The sequence below is a fragment of the Balaenoptera ricei genome, chromosome 15, assembly GCF_028023285.1.
Source record: "Balaenoptera ricei isolate mBalRic1 chromosome 15, mBalRic1.hap2, whole genome shotgun sequence".
In the NCBI taxonomy this organism is placed as follows: Eukaryota; Metazoa; Chordata; class Mammalia; order Artiodactyla; family Balaenopteridae; genus Balaenoptera; species Balaenoptera ricei.
In genome coordinates this window covers 16,036,913-16,057,854 of record NC_082653.1, presented here as the reverse complement: position 1 = coordinate 16,057,854, position 20,942 = coordinate 16,036,913, and the positions used below count along the sequence as shown (strand labels likewise).

The 20,942-nt window shown below is 43.3% G+C and overlaps 1 protein-coding gene and 1 pseudogene across 3 annotated transcripts in view; one reads left to right on the top strand and one right to left on the bottom strand.

Moving 5' to 3' along the window:
- Positions 1-20,942, top strand: part of PKIG (cAMP-dependent protein kinase inhibitor gamma) — a 109,961-nt gene that overhangs the window by 52,307 nt on the left and 36,712 nt on the right. For 2 of the 3 annotated variants that reach the window (XM_059896295.1, XM_059896296.1), the window contains exon 1: positions 19,092-19,264. The exons of the other annotated variant lie outside the window; for it this stretch is intronic. The gene's annotated coding sequence lies outside the window, so the exon portion shown is untranslated. Of the gene's footprint in view, positions 1-19,091; positions 19,265-20,942 lie in introns of those variants that run through there. 3 annotated transcript variants of the gene reach the window in all.
- On the bottom strand, positions 485-5,621 carry LOC132349479 (bromodomain-containing protein 7-like; annotated as a pseudogene).

Sequence of the window (20,942 nt, the reverse complement as noted above, 5' to 3'; positions counted from 1 at the left end):
CTGCCATTTGTTTTGGTAAATAAAGTCTTGTAATACAGCCACGCTCATTTGTTTACACATTCTCAGTGGCTGCTTTTGCACTACGGAGATTTGAGTAGTTGCAACAGGAGTTACTTGCTGTGCAGGTTCTTTAAGATTATTGGTTACTTGTTCAGGGAGATACTGTCTGTGCAAGAGGGTCCTAAGAGACTGAGACAGGCAGTCAGTGCTGCAACATTCATTCTGGGCCTCTTGGAGCTCCCTAAGTAGAGTATGATGTCCTCAACATGGTTCCCTTGGGACATCAGCCCCTTCGGCCAGAAACCTCACCTGGCGTGCCAGCGTTGCTTAGTGCATTCAGTGTTGCGAGCCTGTCTTGATTGCTAGAATCCAAAGGAACTATTGGCTCTATTTCTGTAATTGAAATGTGTTTTATTTTATTTTATTTTTGCCTTTTGCTCTGTTAAGTGTCCCTTTTAGCTCTCAGCTTCAGATAAAAGTGTCTTCAGTTCATAGAGGATTCTATTGTTAGAAGTCCAAGAAACATATGGATAATCTTGGGATATGGCCAGAAACTAATGGATGCTGAAGAGTCCGTAGAAGATTCGTCTTTCCTATCACTTAAGTCAATTAAATCAGAATCATTCTTGCTGATATTTGTAAACATGGAGTTAGTAGTTGGTGCATAAGAATTGTAGGGACCGTGAACTTTGTTCTTCTCTTCTTTGACCACATGTAACATATTCAGTCCACACTGAAGTCTTCTGGTTTTATTCCCCATCTTACAAGGCAGTAGCCTGGTTCTCCTATCATGGGGTCCATGGGATGGAGAAGTCTCAGTGTCATTGTCCCATCTAATTTTCTCAAATTCAAACTGACTGTTAATGGGCTTTTGGGTCAGCTTCCTCTAGTTTCTCTCACAGAAGCAGCCTGTCTGCTTTTGTTCCCTTTCTAATTTGTTGCCTTTAAATTTATCTTCAAGTGTATCATCTTTCTTTTTGTTTTCCTTATGGGACTTTAAAAAACTTCAACCTAAGTATCTACAGAGTCTTCTTATCTCTCGGCCAATAGCCTTTGTCCTCCCCAAGGATGAGAGGGGGATCCCTTTGATCTTTTGCAAGTCTGCTCTCTTTTAGAGACTGCACTGCTTCAGGCCTGGAATTTTTTCCTAGCTAAGAATTGTCATCTGTGGACACAATAGCCTCTTTGCAGCTCTTAAATAAACAGTCTCTGTTTGTTATAAATCATGGCAGTGGTGCACATTAGTTTGAAGTTACCTTTAGTTCTAAGGACTGATAGCCTTGTCCTTGATCTAATCTTTCATTGTACTAAAATCTACTGGACGTCTGAGCATCATGGAGCTGCCAGGAGCAATACGGTCAGTCATGGGAAATGGGAAGAAAGCTCCGGGGTCCTTTCTCTGTGGTTGTCTCACCAAAGCTTTCGAATCAGGGCTCTGCCTAAGGATCTCAGAGGCCACTCAGGGCACTTCCATCTTACAGGTCCTGCCTCATACTCTGCCATCTGTCTCACTTTTCTAAAAATCCTCCTTTTTCTTCACCTATTTTATTTTCCTTTCCCAGGACCCGCTTCCCTCCAGTCTTTCTCCTTTTCCATTCTCTATCCTTAGCTCGTCATGATCATTCCTGTCATCAAGTGACCTGGGTCATGGCTGAGGAACCTGGAAGGAGCTTGGAGACTTTCCCCCCACCTTCTGGTACAGCTTCAGTGCTCCTCTCCCTACTCCTTCTACAGGTCTTGGTCTGGCTTGTGTTTCTTGTGCATCTTCCACACGTGGGAGCGACCCCAGTGCCCGCTCCCTGTGCCAGGCCCAGGTTGGCAACTCACCTTCTGGGCCAGGCCAGGGGGGTAGAGGGCAGGAGAAGGGCCCTGACAGAGCGTGCCTCATGTCTCTCTCCATTATTTGTAGTGGTCAGTGTGTTTGATATTTTGACTGTTTCCATTTTTTCACTGTTATAAATAACTATAAATATCTCTTTCACTTACAGTCACAGTGTATGTATATTTGTAGCAGTTGGTATGTATTGTCTAAGGAACTTAAAAATAACTTTTTACATTTTTTCTTTTTATAGAAATAATACTATATTTTTATTACAAAAATAATGCATGGCAGAAAAAATTTTAAATGCCAATAAACTGAAAGAAGAAAATAAAAATTACCTGCAGTGTTACTAATAGTTTCATCCATTTTTTATGCAAAATACTGTTTTCCCTTTTACAAACATGAGGCCCTACTATATATACACCTTAATATTAAAATGAGACTTTTTTTCATGTTTTATTAGATATGCTTCTATAGCATCACTTATCACTGCATAGTATTCCATTCTATAGAATATTCTATACAACATTCTATAGATGTACCAAAGTTTATTTAGCTACTCCCTAATTGTGGACTTTTAGGGTTGTTTTCAGTTTTTCACTGTACTAAGCAGTGCTGCAGCGAACAACCTTGAGTCAAGTTTTTGCACACACCCATAATGCCTCCTCAAAGATAAATTCTCTTTTCTTTAAATTTATTTTTTTAAATTATTTTTGGCTGCGTTGGGTCTTCGTTGCTACGCACGGGCTTTCTTTAGTTGCAGCGAACAGGGGCTACTCTTCATTGCGGTGCGCAGGCTTCTCATTGCAGTGGCTTCTCTTGTTGCAGAGCAGGGGCTCTAGGCTTGCGGGCTTCAGTAGTCGCAGCATACGGGCTCAGCAGTTGTGGCTCGCAGGCTCTAGAACTCAGGCTCAGTAGCTGTGATGCAAGGGCTTAGTTGCTCCGCGGCATGTGGGATCTTCCCGGACCAGGGCTTGAACCCCTGTCCCCTGCATTGGCAGGCAGATTCTTAACCACTGCGCCACCAGGGAAGTCCTCGAAGATAAATTCTTAGAAATGAAATGACCACCAGGTCAAAGGGCATGTACATTTTTTTAAAATTAGTAAACATTATTTTTTAGACCAGCTTTAGGTTCAAGCAAAATTGAGCAGAAAGTACAGTTTCCATGTCCACCCCCCAACCCCACCCTGTGCATGTACAATTTTAAGGATTTCAGTATGTGTTGTCAAATTACCTTTTAGGAAAGTTTCCATCCTTACCTATTGATACATGTTCCCATAGCTCCACAACACTGGGTATTATCATTAAAAAGAAATCTTTGATAAGGCACATTTAAAGCAGAATACCTATTCCTGTCATCATAAGATACAATTTTTTTCTTCTGAAGTTTATATTTATGTTATTTATAACATTATTTATTACGGTTGGTAATGGCAGAATTCCACCAACCTTCCTTCCTTTGCCAGTTTAACAAAAATATAAAAGTAATACATGTACACAAAAATAAATACCCAGAAGGGACAGAAAGATACAAGGAAAACAGTTTAAAAACCTCCCTCCCCACTTACCCAGGCTTTCTCCTGAAAGCCACTTGTTTTTTACTCTAATGGTTTTTAGTAATTGCGGGGTTACCTCTAAAATTCTCAATAAGATATATACACATACATCTGTATTTTTCTTCATTTGTCTTTTTAGACAGCTAACTTTGATAAGTAGCACTGTATTATTAGAATTGCAGATGTCTTTAAGGCTCTGGTGCTTGCTTGTCTCACTGGATTTATGCTTCTTATTTGGCCTCAGAAAACTTCCCATGCTCACTTTTAAGCTCAGCCATGCATTTGACATATTTGCTAGGGTGATGGCACCCATCATTTGAGGTGTTTGGGAGGAAGGTTTCAGGATATTTGGTCCATCTTATTGGCTGAAATGGCCAGTGTCTTAATCCACTCATTCTGTATCCTTTAATTTCCTTCTGTGAAAGATGAAGAAATTATCACGCCTCCACATCACTGTACCTCCTGTTCTTCCTTTCACCTCCCTATATTCAGATGAGATAGACACTATTATTTTCTTCGTTTTACAAATGAGATACCAGAATTCAGAGAGGTTAAGTGATTTGCCTGAGGTCACACAGCTAGTAAGTAGGTGAAGGAGCCAGGATTTTCCCTCAAGTCCATCTGATTTCAACACCCATACTTAAAGGGTGCCACAGTAACATATTCTCTCTACTCTCTATCCCTCAAGGCTGCTGCCTCTCCTGACCTTCCTGTTTCTGTCATTACTGTCATTTTCCCTGAGTTTAGGAAAAGGTAGGTAGGTCTGTATTCTGATTTTGGCTGCAGAACTTAAAAACTATAAATGACCGTAGGCAAGTCACTCTGCCCTTCTTTGCCTCCATTTCTTCTTCTATTAAATGGGAATAACCTGTGACAAGATGATTTGTAGAAAAAAATGAGACAGTCTGTGTGAAAGTACCCATGTAATGCAAATATCAGGCATTATTATTATTATTTCAGAGCCCAAGAAATATTTGCTGATCTAACAAAGCAAACCAGCAATGTGGACCTAGGCTTCTCTTAGCATAGGTGACTTTTTCTCGGAAGAATCTTTGAATTTGTTAATTCCTTTTTCTTAAAGTAACATTGAAAAAAAAAATCCATGGTTACTGTTTATTAAGGAAAAGAGCTCTGATTTGGCAGGCGGGGGGCGGGGGGGCGGTGGTATTTTTATACAGACACAGAGGGAAATCCCAAGTCCACAGAGGAGCCAGCTGGCCATTTAAATGGCCCCAGTGTCCTGGCCCTGTGCTGCTTTCCTCTGCTTGTCCTCAGTATTCATGTCAGTCATTCTCACCTGTTGTTTCATTTGTAATTAGTAAATCCTGGAGCCAAAAAGGAAGTCGAAGGGGCGAGCGAGGTTAGTCTGAAACGTACCTACTGTCTGCCTCACCCCACCCTATTGTAGTGGTCTGTTTTCTTGTTTCCTCCCCTCAGTTGACCATAATTCAGTGAGTACAGGGATCGCATTGCATTTATCTTTATACCGTCAGGACCTGGGGTATTAGGTCTCCAACAAATGTTTATAAATGAATGAATGTTGGCAGTGTTCTTATGCCTTCTGCAAACTGCAAGGTGGCTTTTGATCCCCATTGTCAACAACAAGCAATGTCCATCAACGTTGTTGTGGTTTCCCTAAAACAAGAATTCTTGAACTTGGTCTGTGGACCTGTCGTGGATCCAGAGAGGGCCTTCAGGGGTTCCCAAAAACCCCTTGAAATCGGATTCATTTGAAGACAGGCATTTTCTGAAGAGCAGAATCTTAGCTTTCATCGCATTCTCAAAGGAGTATGTGACCAAAAATAAGTAGGAAACTGTGGAAAGCTTTTCAACTCTGTGGCATACTCTACCCTACTTATTTTCCTGCACACACACACATATCAATTTGTACATTGATCTCACTTGATAAATAAACCATGTATAACCTGGGTGTGTTAGCACTTTAAGATCTAGATCAGATGAGCGTGACCCCTTGTTTGATGGCCTGTAGAGGTCCAAAGTTTCCCCAAGATGGTATAGATGCCTTAGGCGTGAAGGTGTGGCTTATGTTCTCCTGGTTATCTCTGCCTCCTCTTTCTGTTTCTCAACCTGTCAGCTCATAACTGAAACTCAGTCCCTTCCTGGATGCCATCAAGAGCAAAGAATACACCCACAAAGAGCATTTGTAAGCGTTACCATCTTTGCTAATGATCTGAGAGTCCCGGAAAGGGGTCACATGGCAGAAAATGCAGACCTCCGCCATCTTCCTGGCTCCTCCTCCTTCTGTTCCTCACAGACTTCCCTTAGAATTCCAGGTCACCTTTCATTACTGTGCAGAGCTACTTGGCAGCCTTCAGCTTTTATTTCTGTTATTTTTTTTGCATGGCTGAACCCAAAAAGATGATCAGCAGCCAAAGGGCCTTCCATTTGAAAGGAGTCTTTCTCTTTAGAAGGCAGGTGTGGTTATAAAGACTTTTTTTCTTTATATATATATATATTTCAACATCTTCTCAAATTTCCTGAGGCCATCTTAATCAATTCTGTAGGTCTGTACTCCTATTAAGGATCTCTTTCACATCACTGTGAATGTAGGCCCTTGCAATGAGACAGGACCTGTAAGCACATTGAAGATCTTGTTCTTACATAGAACAAAAGAGCAGGAACATTTTTATTTTCAAATCTACTAAATTAGTTTCCCTTTCTGTCCCATAAACTGAGTTTCTTCCTCTGTTTAAGTTCCTCCAACTTTATTTTCTCCATCTTCTTCTTTTTTTTTTTTTAATAAATTTATTTTTTGGCTGCGTTGGGTCTTCATTGCTGCGCACAGGCTTTCTCTAGTTGTGGCAAGTGGGGACTTCTCATTGCGGTGGCTTCTCTTTTTGCCGAGCACGGGCTCTAGGTGCGCGGGCTCAGTAGTTGTGGCGCACGGGCTTAGTTGCTCCGCGGCATGTGGGATCTTCCCGGACCAGGGCTTGAACCCGTGTCCCCTGCACTGGCAGGCAGATTCCTAACCACTGTGCCATCAGGGAAGTCCCATCTCCATCTTCTTTTAAGAGGATAGTAATGTATTTATTTATTTATTTATTTATTTATTTATTTTTATGTATTTATTTTTGAAGAGTATAACACTAATATGCATTTTATAAAAATTAGAACAATGTGGAAGTATACCATTTAGTTAATGAAATCTGTAATCCTGCTGTCCAGAGACAGCCTCTATTATAATATACACTTTGGTATATTGTATATCCTTTTAGAGATTTAAATTCATGTAATAACAACAACAAAACAGTAATTAGGAGCCGGGTACTGTGCATTGGCTCATTAAATCCTCACAGTGTCTCTGAGATGGGGCCCGTTTACCAAAAAGCAAACTTGAGGCTTATAGCTAACTGGTGACTTGCCTAAACTTATTTCCAATTTTTGCTACCATAAGCAATCTGTAATAAATAAAGATACATCTAACTGTGTGTTCTTGTATGATTATCTCCACATGATAAATTTCCAAAACTGGAATCGCTTGGTCAAAAATTATACACATTGAAACTTTGGTTCATTTGGAGAAAGACAGTTTAGAGCTTTGCAGTCAGGCACACCAGTGTTCACATTCCCACTGTGACTTGCTGGCCACTTACTAGACTTAACCTGTGCCTCAGTTTGTTCTTTTTTTTTTTTTTTTATATTTGGCTGTGTCAGGTCTTAGTTGCGGCACACGGGATCTTTTGTTGTGGCACGCTGTCTCTTCATTGTGGCTCACGGGCTTCTCTAGTTGTGGCGTGCAGACTTCTCTCTAGTTGTGGTTTGTGGGCTCCAGAGTTCGTGGGCTCCAGAGTGCACAGGCTCAATAGTTGCGTCATGCTGGCTTAGTTGCCCCGCGGCATGTAGGATCTTAGTTCCCTGACCAGGGATCAAACCCGAGTCCCCTGCATTGGAAGGCGGATTCTTAACCACTGGACCACCGAGAAAGTCCCTCAATTTGTTCTTCTGTTAAGTGAGGCTGATAACAGAAACCTCTGGCTGTGAGGATTGAATGAGATGATGCATGGAATGTCCCTGGCTAGTATCCAACACATAGGAAGAGCAGTATATTAGACAGACCGGTCCCTGCTCTTACAAAGCTGGCATTTTAATGTGGGAGTAGGGGAGGGAACAATGAAAGGCTGGCAGTAAACAAATTAATGAACAGGAAAAAGGACAGTGCTGTGCAGACAGTTAAAAGAAGGTGATATGGGGCTTCCCTGGTGGCGCAGTGGTTGAGAATCTGCCTGCTAATGCAGGGGACACGGGTTCGAGCCCTGGTCTGGGAGGATCCCACATGCCGCGGAGCAACTGGGCCCGTGAGCCACAATTGCCGAGCCTGCATGTCTGGAGCCTGTTCTCCTCAACAAGAGAGTCTGCGATAGTGTAAGGCCCACACACCGCGATGAGGAGTGGCCCCCGCTTGCCGCAACTAGAGAGGGCCCTCGCACAGAAACGAAGACCCAACGCAGACAAAAATAAATAAATAAAATTAAATTAAATTAAAAATAAAAGATAGCATCATGTAATGGAAATTCTATAAATCTGGGTTTTTGGAAGTGATTTCAATGGAAGACCTGTCTCAAAAGAAATTAAGAAATAAAAGTCTGGAATAAATCTCTTAAAAAAAAAAAAAAGAAGGTGATATGATAGGTAGGTGGGCGTTTCCGTAGGTTGGTTGGGTTGGGGAAGTCCTCAAGAAGTGACATTTTAGATAAGGTCTGAATGAGGAGGATAGTCTTTAAATTCCTTGGAGTAGAATCTTGGGATCAAAATTACATGCATTAAAATTTGGGGTCATACAAATGAACTATCTATGAAACAGAAACAGAGTCACAGACATAAATAACAGACTGGTGGTTTACCAAGGGGGAGGGGGTTAGGGGAGGAGGGATGGAGTGGGAGGTTGGGGTGAGCAGCTGTAAGCTTTTACATATAGGATGGATAAACAACAAGGTCCTGCTGTATGGCACAGAGAACTACATTCACTATCTTGTGATAAACCATAATGGAAAAGAATATTTTTTAAAAAAAGCATGTATTAATATATATATGTGTGTGTAACTGAATCATTTTGCTGTACAGCAGTAATTAACACAACATTGTAAATCAACTATACTCCAATTAAAAAAATTTTTTTTAAATTGTGGGTCATATATTGACCAAATACTGACAAATTGGCCTGCAAAAAAATTCTAAAATAATTTACATTCCCTCTTTGTATAGACATGTTTCATTCCTCCACCCTCACCAGTACTTTTCTCCTGATCTTAAAAAGTGGAGTTAAGCAAAAGATTATCCTAGAGACCTTTCTGTCTGTCTTCTAATGAGCTTTGTAGGCAGGGGGAAAAGATAAGAAAACAAGTTAGTCCCTTTGAGGAATCCCTTCTGTTCCTTCTCCCTAAATTAATTGTCCAGCATTATCCTGTGAATTGTCCCCTTATCCTGTGAAGCTCTCTTCTCACTTCCTACCCTTTTTCTCTGTGCTACTTCCTGCCTGCATTGTGTGATAGGACTGGAAGCCACCAATGTTTTAGCCAATATATTTACATGTTGATTAACCTCCACTTTTCCCCTTGGGAATTAGGCAGTGCCTGGCTCAGAGGAGATGGCTGATCAAGCATTGCTTTTGCTATAAAAACAAGGCAGCTTTTAGAGATAAGCTGGTTTTTCCAGATGTATTTGTTGGCAAGGGTATAATACCTTCTGTAAGTTAAAACTATGCAGAGGCCTCTGCACATCTTTCTGTTATAGTCAAACCCTCTCCTCTATGGCATGCGGTCAGGGGAGAGGGCCTTGAGCTCTGGACCCTACAACTGCTTCTGCCCCAGAATCGGTGGGTAATAAGACCTCTTTTGTTTGTTTGGAATGCCTATATGATTACATATTGTTTGTGGATCTGTTCTGTGAAGCCTTTTATCATGCTACGTAACCTGTGTTATAAGAAACATTCTCTTTGTAGGTCTTGAGCTTAGTGCAGCAACAGTAAGTGATATAGCACATGTTAAATTACAGACCTCATTCAGGTACTGTTTTTATTTCAGTTGTGTTTGTTTATAGCATACACATGTATTAGAATTTAATGCCTGATTCAAGCCTTAAAGAAAATAATATTGTGTAGCTTAAACTCACAGACAAATGGATTAAAAGTCACTAGTTCTTAAAATGTAATTTCTTTTTATAATCTTTTTAAACTCAGCAACTTAAATAAAACATCCTGAGGGCAACATGTGTTAGCGAGGGGGGTCTGGGGGTGGCGTGGGGAGGGAATGTGTTTGGTGAAATTGTCCAGGAGCAAAGCACCGCTCACTTGAAGCCCAGAAATTTGTCATCCAAATATGTGCAGATTGCTGGTGCTATAAATAGTTTGAACTCAAGTAAACAGCTTCTTCCCCCTTGGAAGCTTGGCCATTGTTCAGATGCCAGAGCAGCCCAGGAGCAGCATCTCACACCACATGCTTGCGCCCTACTCTTAGGCTGCTGTCAGTGACCCCGGTCCCCAGGGCTTGAGATGACTGGGGGCCACATCCTCAGGCCCTTCCGTTCCCCACCTTCAGCTCCCACCCCGACCCAGCCCATCCAACAGCTTTACAGACCTGCCTCTGCTCTAGAGGAGCCCAGACCTAAGATCCCTGGCAGCTCTAAAAAGCCGTGGGGCCACCTGGCCATTGACTGAAGTCGATTTAGGAGACACAGACATTCTCTTTTCAGGGCAGAAGCACACACGACTCATCCCTTTCTTGTGGAGCCAAGAAGAGCAGCACAGTGATCTGAACGGCCATGCCAGCAGCTGCCCTGTGCCAGCAGCTGCCCTGCCATATGCCAGGCAGGCAGGCCACTGACGTTTCAAAAGCCCCGTTGAGGACTTGAGCAAAATGCTGACACTACAGCAACTGAGGACATTCCACAGTTTATTACTATATTTCCCTTGGAAAAAATAAGTCTCTTTCTCTGAAAATTCCTCCTTCAGCTGCATTCATCATGTCAAATGCCCGTGTGGAGGCTATGAAGATCTTGACATTTAGCTATTGAGAGGACAGAGGACAGGGATGGTAGCAAGTAAAGGATAAGGATCAGGAACCTGGATTCTTGGGCAAGTTACCCAACTTTTCTTACCTTTAGTTTCTTCATCTGTCAAGCGAGGATAATCCTGTTTTGTGGAGTTGAAGAGAAAATGGATGTAACAGTACTTTCTGGATTGTACCGAACAGTAGACTGTAAAGGTGGGAAAGTGGAAAGGGTCTCCCAAGCCTGGCCTTCTGTATTCTGTGGCCTCAAGCCGATGAGCCAATGCCTCTCAGCCTTAGTCTTTTTATCTGTAAAATGGAAAAGTCAATACCTGCCTTGCAGGAGTGTTGTGAAGATTAGAAATAACATATGTAAAGCTCTGGCAGATGGTAGATAATAGATAAACGGCAATAATAGTTATTGTTACATTTCATGTGGAGATACTCACTCTGGGCGGTTTAGGATTCTTCACCTGGAGAAACAGCTTCATTTTGTAGATGTCAGGATGACCAAAAGGCCCTGCTAAACGCTCATGGCAATAACTGATAAAAACAGATAACATTTTTAAAAATCAAAGTAATCATGAAATCATCAAAAAAAAAAAAAATCTACAAGTCCAGAAAGGCTGCTTACCCCCTTACCTGAGGCAGCCATTTAATTTTTCTGCTTTTAGCTCTTCTGGTGGTTATCTCCATTTCTCTAAGTAATATTACCTCTATTACTTTTTTAAAATTAAACTTGTTTTTGTTAAAACGGCACATGCACATAGGTTTGCTTTGTTCTTTTAAGGTCAAATATCATTATAAACTGACACTAGAAAACAGCTGTCCCCTGCCTCCACCCCATTTTCCCTTCCCTCCTGTCCTGCTCCCAAGAGCATCCACTTTTGATCCTGTTAGGTTTTTGTTCTAGTGTTTCTCTCTCCATATATCTAAGTAATATGCTTATGCAGCCATCTCTGTCTTTAAAAAATTTTTATTATGGAAATTTTCAAACATACAGTACTAGAGAGAATAGTATAACAGATCGTCATGTACCACCCATTACCCAGCTTCAAGAATCGTGACCAAACTTGTTTCATCTGTGCTTGTGGCCATTTTCCCCCTGCTCATAGATAATTTGGGGATAAATTCTAGACAACATTTCACCAATAATTACTTCAGCATGTGTCTCTAAGAGAATAACTCCTTTTTTTAAAAACATAACTACACTCCCATTATTACACAATGAAATAATTAATAATCCCTTATTACTAGCAAAGGTCTCCAATTAACTCAAAATATTTATTTTTCAAATGAGATCCAAACAAGGACCACACAGAACCCTACCGCTCTTTCTTTCTTCATCAGTTTTAAACATTGCCTGTTGACCTCCTAGGATGGCACATGAGGCCTTAGCCTTGTTATAAACACCACAGCCCCGCTCACTCTTTTCTCCCTTACCCTTTTCTCCCAGCACCACAGTTTTTTGGTTAAATTCGTATTCACTGTTTTTCAGTGTTACAGCACTGTAAATATTATTTACTGCTGAGCCAGTAACGTTCTAATTATTCTTCCTTTCTGTCTGACGGTTTTCCTGGACTTAACAATAGCTTCTTCTTTAACATGCTCAGTTTTCCTTGTTCTGTCGTGCTGAATCTTTCCCGTAGACTTTCAGTACAGTTTTTGGCAGGCTTGTCAAGAGTCCCGTCCTATTTTCCTGGAGCTTCCACCCTTCTGCTTGAGTCAGACTGACGCTCCATAGGCTCTCGAGTCAGCCAGGTCCCAAAGCTGCCTTCTTCTTCTCCCCCTCCCCCTCCCCTCCCCCTCCCCCTCCCCCTCCTCCCCCTCCCCTCCCCCTCCTCCCCCTGTGCCTTTCACTTCTATTATTAGATCCTTGCTTTGCAAAATCTTACTTTTTGGGACTTTCCTAGTGACGCAGTGGTTAAGAATCCACCTGCCAATGCAGGGGACAGGGGTTCGAGCCCTGGTCCAAGAAGATCCCACATGCCGTGGAACAACTAAGCCCGTGCACCACAACTACTGAGCCTGCACTCTAGAGCCCGTGAGCCACAACTACTGAAGCCCGCGCACCTAGAGCCCGTGCACTGCAACAAGAGAAGCCACCGCAATGAGAAGCCTGCGCACCGCAATGAAGAGTAGCCCCACTCGCTGCAACTAGAGAAAGACCGCACACAGCAACGAAGATCCAACGCAGCCAAAAATAAATAAATTAATTAAAAAAATAAATTAATTACAAAAATAAATTTTTTTTAAATCTTATTTTTTAGTTTAAACGTTTGTTTAGGTAAACTTCTCCAGAAGTTTACTGAGAAAACAGTACATGAGTGATAAATTGTTCTAAGTCCTTGCAGTTCTGAAAATGTCTTTATATTGCCTTTCTGAGTATAAATTCTAGGCCCCAAATCATTTTCTTTTAGAACTTTTCCCTTGGAAAGCATTGCTCCTTTTCTTCAGGCACCCAGCATTGCTGGCAAGAGGTCTGATTCCAGTCTGATTCTTTTCTCTTGAAATAATCTGTCTCTCTAGAAACTTGTAGCATTTTTTCCTTATGAATTCTGAAAGTTCAGGACACTGTGTCTGGGTGTGGTCTTTTCTCATACTCTCTGTGCGTTTTAAGCTTTGCCGTTCGAAGATGCAGTCTTCCTTCGGCTCTGGGAAATTTTCCTCTTGATTTCTTAGATAACTTCCTGTTGTACTTTCCTTTCCTTTCCTTTCTATTCTGTTCTTTTTATGGAATTCCTATTTAGTCTGACATTGAACTTCCTGGATTGTTGTTCTATATCAAGATCCTTTTGTATCCTTTGAATATTTTTTCCCTATGTTTTGAAAGATTTCCTTTTCATATTTTACAGTCCTTCTCTTGAATTGTTAATTTCAGTATTCATATTGTTAATTTCTAAGAGCCCAGTTTTGTCAGCTTATTTTATGCTTTATGGACACAGTATCTTCAGAATCTCTCTGAAGATGTAAGAATTTTTCTGTAAAGCTTTTCATTTGCCTGAATCTTTTTTCCCATGATGGAGTCTATTTTCTCTTTATTTCAGTCTCTGTCACGCTGTTGGTTTTCCTCAGATGCCCTATGATAGTTTTCTCTTTTTGCCATTGGTAATCAATAATAAGAGCCTCCTTTTAGGAGCGAGGCCTGGGGTTTGCCTGGGGTTCTGCAGAGCTTCCTGACCCTCTGTGTGCTGCGAGTGTGTTGTGGGCAGCTGACTGGCACAGGACCTTCAGTGGGTCCCCTAATTTTCAGCCCTCTTCCTAAACCCTCTTGATGCTTGCCGTCCCCAGGCCCAGAGCCTCCCTGGGCTTCCACATTTCCAGGGGTGCTTTCCTGCCTCTATGCTCTAGACTTTGTCTTCTATCTGTCATCATGCGTCTATGAACTGTTTCTGTCTTTTAGAAATTATTTGGAATGAAATCTTTTGTTCTCTAATGATCCTACCCAACAAGAGGGAAATCCCGATTTGAAGTTTAGAAGACATGATACTTTTTTTTTTTTTCATGGATTTAATTATTTATTTATTTATTTATTTATTTTTGGCTGTGTTGGGTCTTCGTTTCTGTGCGAGGGCTTTCTCTAGTTGTGGCAAGCGGAGGCCACTCTTCATCGCAGTGCGCGGGCCTCTCACCATCGCGGCCTCTCTTGTTGCGGAGCACAGGCTCCAGACGCTCAGGCTCAGTAGTTGTGGCTCACGGGCCTAGTTGCTCCGCGGCATGTGGGATCCTCCCAGACCAGGGCTCGAACCCGTGTCCCCTGCATTAGCAGGCAGATTCTCAACCACTGCGCCACCAGGTAAGCCCCGACATGATACTTTTTTTTTAAGCATAAAACAGTTGCTTTAACCCAAGCTTGGACTATCCGGGGTATGTGTGTGTGTTTAGAAAATATTTGTTGAATTTGCTTTTCTGTATCGGTGAACGAGGGAGACACGTTGTCGACCCTGTGGACCCTACAGGACATATAACATGTACTTACAATAACGTATGTTAAGGGTTATGAGAGGAGAGATGGAGGGTGCTGTGGGACCCATACACCTGGGGGAGCTCACTTGGCTCAGAGGGAAGGCCTCCAGAAGGAAGTGACGTTTCATCTGGGATCTGATGGCTGAGGAGGAGTTAACCAAAACAAGAGGGTGGGGCCAATCAGATGTGTGTTTCAAGTGCAGGGTCAGAGAGAGAGCCTCAAACCAATAGAAGGGCCTTCCTACTGTTCAAGCACCAGGCTGTGCGGCCTCAGGAAATCCCCTGCCTTCTGGGGCCTGGCATTCCCCATCTCAAAAATGAGGAGACCCATGCTCTTTTCAGCTGTAAAGATCAACAAGTTTAAGATTGTTTAAAATTAACTCAAGCGTGGAGCTCCATCTCTCCCGTAACTGCCCCAATCTGAAACCTGTCTCTTGCTGGTGGGAAGCAGGTATTCAGAAGGCTGAAAAAAGGCAGGGGAGGGGCAGTGTGGTACCCTGCAAACCTCCCCATTTTCAAGGTGCATTCTCACAGGGACCAGGCTTCCCTTCCCCTGCCAGCTCTGCAGCGGGCACACAGCATCAGCAGCAGCCCGGGGGCACCAGGAGGTGGAGCCTCAGAACATCAAACCCTGTAGAGAAGGCAGCCAGATGTACTCCAAAACCAAAAAAATGTATCAAACATTTGTCGTCTTTTGTGGGGTTGACTCCTCCCCCACCCCCAAATGACTTAAGTTTCTGAATTCAAGCCTTGTTTTGAGTGTAGGTGCGGTTCTTTCTGGGTCCGTACCCCAGGAGGTTAACAGGCTGTTTCTGATGGTAGAATGATGGATGACCTTCCTCCCTTTTTTTCTGCTCTTTTCTATTTTCCTATTTTTTACAATAAGCAAGTATGATTCTAATTGGAAAGAAAACAAAATCTCCTTTGATTTATTAAGTCCATATGTTTCTCAATTAGTTTCGTCTGGAAAAAATGGGGACCTTCCAGCAGTGTGGCGTAAGGAATAAGTGCATTTGAAATAGCATGACAGCTGAAACTCGACTTTGGTAGGGTGAAAAGTTAATTGTATTTTACAGCAGGTGTTTGGACTAGAGGGTGGGTAGTGGTGGCCAGAATTTATTCATTCACATACTCCTTTCAACAGATAGCTATCAGTTACCAGCTGAACAAGTTACTCAGGTGATCTGTGTCTGGAATTTCCTCTTGTGTCAAGTGGAAATAATAAATATACCTACCTCATAGGATCCCTGTCGAGATTAAATGAGGTAATTTATATAGGGCAGTTAGAACATTATCTGGCATGTGATAAACATTCAGTACAAGTTTTTGTTACTTTTGGATTTCCTTATTTTAATAAATGTCTCATAATATGTACAGAATGCTCATAAATTAGATACGGAGCTTTTGCTTAAGAAGTTCAAATTCTAGCAGCAGAATAAGATCCGTCCAGAAATAAATATGCCTCGAAGGAGAAAAGTTAAGTTTCTTAAGAGAAACAGATAAAGTACTAAGGAAATTCAGAGGGAGAGACCCCCTCTGGACTGGGAATGAGGGGGTGGGAATTAGCAGCTTTGGGGCAAAGGGGCTGTCTGAGCCCTTCAGACCAGCCCTGCAAGCTGAAGCTGCCAGAGTTTCCTTTATCCTCAAATGGAGCCAATCTTGCTGGCTGTGAAGATCTGCCAAGTTTCCTGCAGGGAAACATTTAAAAGGCAGTAGAGTAAGGGACTTAAGGGGACAGGCCTGGCCCCAGGCAGCCTGGCTTGGAGCACAGACTCCGTCACTTACTCCAGGGACCCTCTGAGCGGGCCAGTCAGCCTCTGCACGCATCGGTTTCCACAACTGTAGGATGAGACCGTGAATAACACTTCCTGTGGCTGCTTCGGGTAAGGATGCCATCCAGTGGGGTTTACAGCACAGAGCGTGGCCCCAGGCCACAGAGTGTATCATCTGCCGTGGTCAGTAGTGGAGAAAGTGGGTGTGCCGGTGTTGTCACAGTTCTCTCTTCGTGGCTTCTGTCACAGATGGACAGTTATTCAGTCTGCAGGGCAAGTGTTACAAAATACATGTCGTCGAGGAAAACGCTATCTTTGTTTTTATGAATGGGCTCCTTACTAGTATTTTTGTTCAAGTAACAAAACGTGCTTCAGAGCACTGAGGGTGATGTCAGTAGGCTGACCTGTCAGGAAACGGGCTTCATTTCCTCACGCCCACTCAGACTTCTGGAATAAAGGCCCAGCCAAGCAATGCCCCACCTCCAGGCCCTCCACTCTGAGTGTCACTGCGAACACAAAAGAACACGCCTGACCGGGCTCCGAGGCTTTGTTCCTTACTCATCCTGACGTTCCAGAGAAGCACGGGGCCCTTCTCTGGCTTCCCGACATTCTTGACCTTATTCATTGTCACGTCATCCTCCGGGCAGAGGGTGGTGACAGTGAGTCAGAATTAGAAAATAATGTCTTTTCTCTAGGATGTGCCAGCTGAGTTTTACAAGTATTTTTGAACTTGTAGTCTGTGCCAGGCACTTAAGCCACACAAGAACCTTGAAGAGTGAATGCGGTTGTTATTCTCATTTTACATTGGGAAACCAAGGCACAAAGAAGTTAACTTGCCCAAGGTCCTACACAGGTAGAAGGTGCAGGGGCAGGTGTCTTCAGGCTGTTGACCGCTGCTCTCCGCGGGTAACCAGACTGGTGTTCTTTTTATTCCACTACAGTGTCAGACCAACTTGTGGGAAAGCCTTCAGAATGGCACACTCCCTCCTAATATATAGCCTATTTGCTTAGACCTTTTCTGATTATCATCCGAGTTTTCTGAGAACTAATTAAAATTCTTGTTAAGTTACAAACTACCACAACCTTCCTCCCACCTATAAATAGCTTCTTTCCCAATAGGGCTCTAGTCCCAAGTAGCTTTAAGGCAAATCAGATCTGCACCATTGCGGGCAGGGGCGATTGAAACCCAGACTTGTTTCAGGCCACACAGTATTTTGGTAGAAAAGCAGGTAAGCACCCCTCTTACCTAGCAGCCAGAAGTGTTTCCTATTAGCTAACAGATTGACTACCTTTCCCCATCTCAGGCCAGGTTGAACCCAGGAAAACTCTCCTTCCCACTCCTTCCCCACTGGTTTTAAGAAGCTTAGCCTGTTTTTCGAAGTGGAGATGATCCCACGTAGAACTAAGGGCCAGGCTCGGTGGAGTAACCATTTTGGGAAGTAGCACTGGCAGTTGTGGTCACGTGTGCTGGCCTCAGTAGGAGTTAAAAGACTCAGTTTCCAAGTCTGGCCTTTTCATCTTGATCTGTGTGACCTCGGGCATGTCACTTAACTTCTCTGTGTTTCGTTTTCCTATTCAGGAAAAGGAGATTAATAATGCAGTTCCCTGGGGACCTGATTCTCCTCAAATGAGAATCAAAGGAGATTAGGTACAACAGTAAGAGCCACCATCTATCATCAGTCACGTGCCAAATACTTTCAGTTCCCTTACATGTGTTAATTTCATTCTCACTGTCCTAAAATGGAGGCCCTAGTATCCCATTTTGTACTTCAAAAAGAAAGAAAAAGTTCAGAGGAGTTAAGTCACATAGGATTCAGATCTACATCCCTGGCTCCCAAATTGATGCTCATAATCATATACATGTCACATTGCTTCCCGCTATACACCAGAGCAGAGAGGCTTTGTCTTTCCTATCAAGTACTCTACAAATGCAAGAGATTAATTATTATCTCTAGTAACCACTGCTGTTCCATGTTAGTCCCTTAGGACAGTTAAATTCTCTTGCTGCTTTATCTTATCTAGTAGTTTATGCTGCCTCTTCCCATGTCCCCAGGACTTGTTCAGTGAATTCTTGGGGGTTTTCTCCCAGAGAAACAGTTCAGCTCCACCATAAAGGGGGTTGAAGGAGGCTGAGCGGAGCCCGGCATCTTGAGCAGAGGCCTTGGACCCCTCCAGGGTTCCTCCCTCCCTCAAGAGTGTGGTCAGCCAGCTTGTAGTAAACTTCCTTACGTTGCATTTGTTGATAAGCTCCTCCGTCACTGAATTTTAGAAGTGGAAGACACCAAAGCCCTCATTTCATTGATGGGGAAGCTGAGGTCCAGAGAGAGGGATGACTTGCTTGAGGTTATTCATTCAGTTAGGAGTGTGACCAGGACCAGAACCCCGTTCCCCAGGCAACAGACTAGTGCTCTTTCTGAGCCTTTGGAGTGGGCACGTGGCATCTCCCCCAGTGAAGGACAGACTCGTGCACTCTGTCCAGCATGCACCTAGGAAACTTTAGGGAGAAATTAAACAACTTGGAAAATTGAGAAGGAAGAAGGAGATGGGGGGAGGGACGGAGTTGGGGCGCAGCTCCCCACCCTAACTAGTGGCTTATACACCAAAGTGAATTAGACCACAGCACGGCAAGCTAGGTAAGCCCACGGTCAGCAGTGACTAAGAGGCGAAGGGATTTACACCGGGAGCCCTGGCCCAGGGAGTGGATAGGAAGCCTTTTGTCACTAAGCCTGCAGTGTTGAAAATGGAAGGAAGGATGTTAGGCAAATGTGCCGGCCCGGGATGCAGTTACAGCCCCCGCGGCTCATTGTCCAAAGGAAATGGATCTCTCCTGTGGACGGAGAGGTGGAAACTGAGCAAGGGAGCTGAGTGGTTGACATCATCAGGCTGAGCATTGGGTTACAACAAATGGGGACTTACTTGGCCCGAGACGTGGGAAACACCCACTAAAACCTTGAAGTGCATTTCATTTAGGAGACGCGGAGAAAGGGAGAGAGAGAGGGCACGAGAGATCCTGCCTGCACCCCTGGCCCGCTCTGCTAATCTTGCTTACCCTCGGAAGGGAGGCGTTCTGAATGCTGGCTTCTTAAATTTGACCTTCCCTTCTGACTGAGGACCGCTGGACTTTGAAGGAGCTCTCTGCTCTTGTAAGTAGAACTTTCTTCTCTGTCGCCACCCCCAGGGAGAAGCAGCCTTGGAGGTAGGGCTCTCTGGAGAGCTTGCTTTCCAGCCTGTTGGTCACAGAGTGTCTATTTTTATATTATTGCTCTGAAAATTATGGCTTTGTCTGAAACTGCCTAGGGCTAGAGTCTGAGCCTCAAGGCTCGCAGATGGGCTTCAGTCAAATGCTGTTTTACTTTGTTACCCAAAGAACTTTGACAGAGTACCTAGAACTTCGAAAGCAGCTCCTTGCCCCAAATATAGGTGAGGAAATAAATCCTCCCTTAGAAATTGGTGTTTGGAAAATCTTTATTAATTTGTTTTTCTGATTACCAAGGTGGTACAAAAAAATCTTAAACATTGTAGAGAGAAATACCTCTGCAAATGAAAATTGCTTATAATCTTCCCCTCCTAAATGTAACATCGGTATTTTAAATTTAAGATACAGATACAATTAGATTTCATGAAGTTACCTCAGCACTTGTGCCCTGATGCCTCAGAGGCTGCATAGGAAACTCCAAGATCGAAATCTTTAACTTTGGCTTTGTGATCTTTTTATTGCTTCCTTTAAAAAATGTGCTGTTTATTCCTAGAAAATAAACAAAACATGTAAGTCTTTGGGCGTTTTATTTGTTGGGTTCTGTCTTCAGGATTTTAAACCGAGGGAGCCACTCTGTGCAGAGAGGAAGGGAGGGGGCGGTACCAGTGGGTGCCGGGCTGAGGGTTCTCAGGTGGCTTGAGATACAAGGCTTGCAGGTGCTGTGCGCTCCACCTAGCCTCCTAGCAGGTAAAAATAGTTGAAAAAAAATCACAGTTAAAGAAGAAAGCCTTCAGCTTTAAAAAACAAGAGCCACCACATAATAGAAGGGCCACCCAAGGAAACCGTGGAAGCCTGGGCAAGTGTTTCACTCTCCGGGCCTCAGTTTCCTCATTTGTACCTAAATGAGGGGTGAAACTAGATGATCGCTTTACAGTTGACCCTTGAACAACATGGCTTTAACCTGCGAGGATCTACTGTTCTGCGGATGTTTTGCAATAAATACGTGCTACGGAACTACATGATCTGCGGTTGGTTAAATCCATGGATAAATCCATGCATGCGGACCCATGATCCAGGTGGCCGACCGTAAAGGTTATACTCGGATTTTCAACTGCACGGAGGATTGGTGCCCCTCACCCCTGTGTTGTTCAAGGGTCAACTTTGTTCCCAAGTTCAGTTTGAAGTGAACCACTGAAATCTCTTTCCCCTTTGAGGAGACCCCTTAGGGCTTGAGGAGCAAAATGCCCTTAGTTTTCAGTATCCGGGAGTGGGTGAATACTGGTGCCTCTAGGAGAATTAAGAGAGGTCATAAAACAGGCAATATTAAGTTACTTCTGAGTTGAACGTGTTGTCAGGTTTTGTGTTTCTGAAGGAGAAAACCTCAGTGTGGTGTGCACGCACACTGGGGAGGGAGGAGAAAAAAGAATTAACCGTGCTGAGCACCTGCTAAGGGCCAGGCCCCGTGTTACGCTCATCCTTTCACATAACACCAGGTGGTCAGTATCATCATTCCCTAACTCCACCAACAGGGTAAATCTCCACTATACGTTCCCGTATTATTGCGAACTCCTTCCTAGTGTTCACCTGAGCTGTGAGAACACCGAATCCTAACCACTAGACCACCA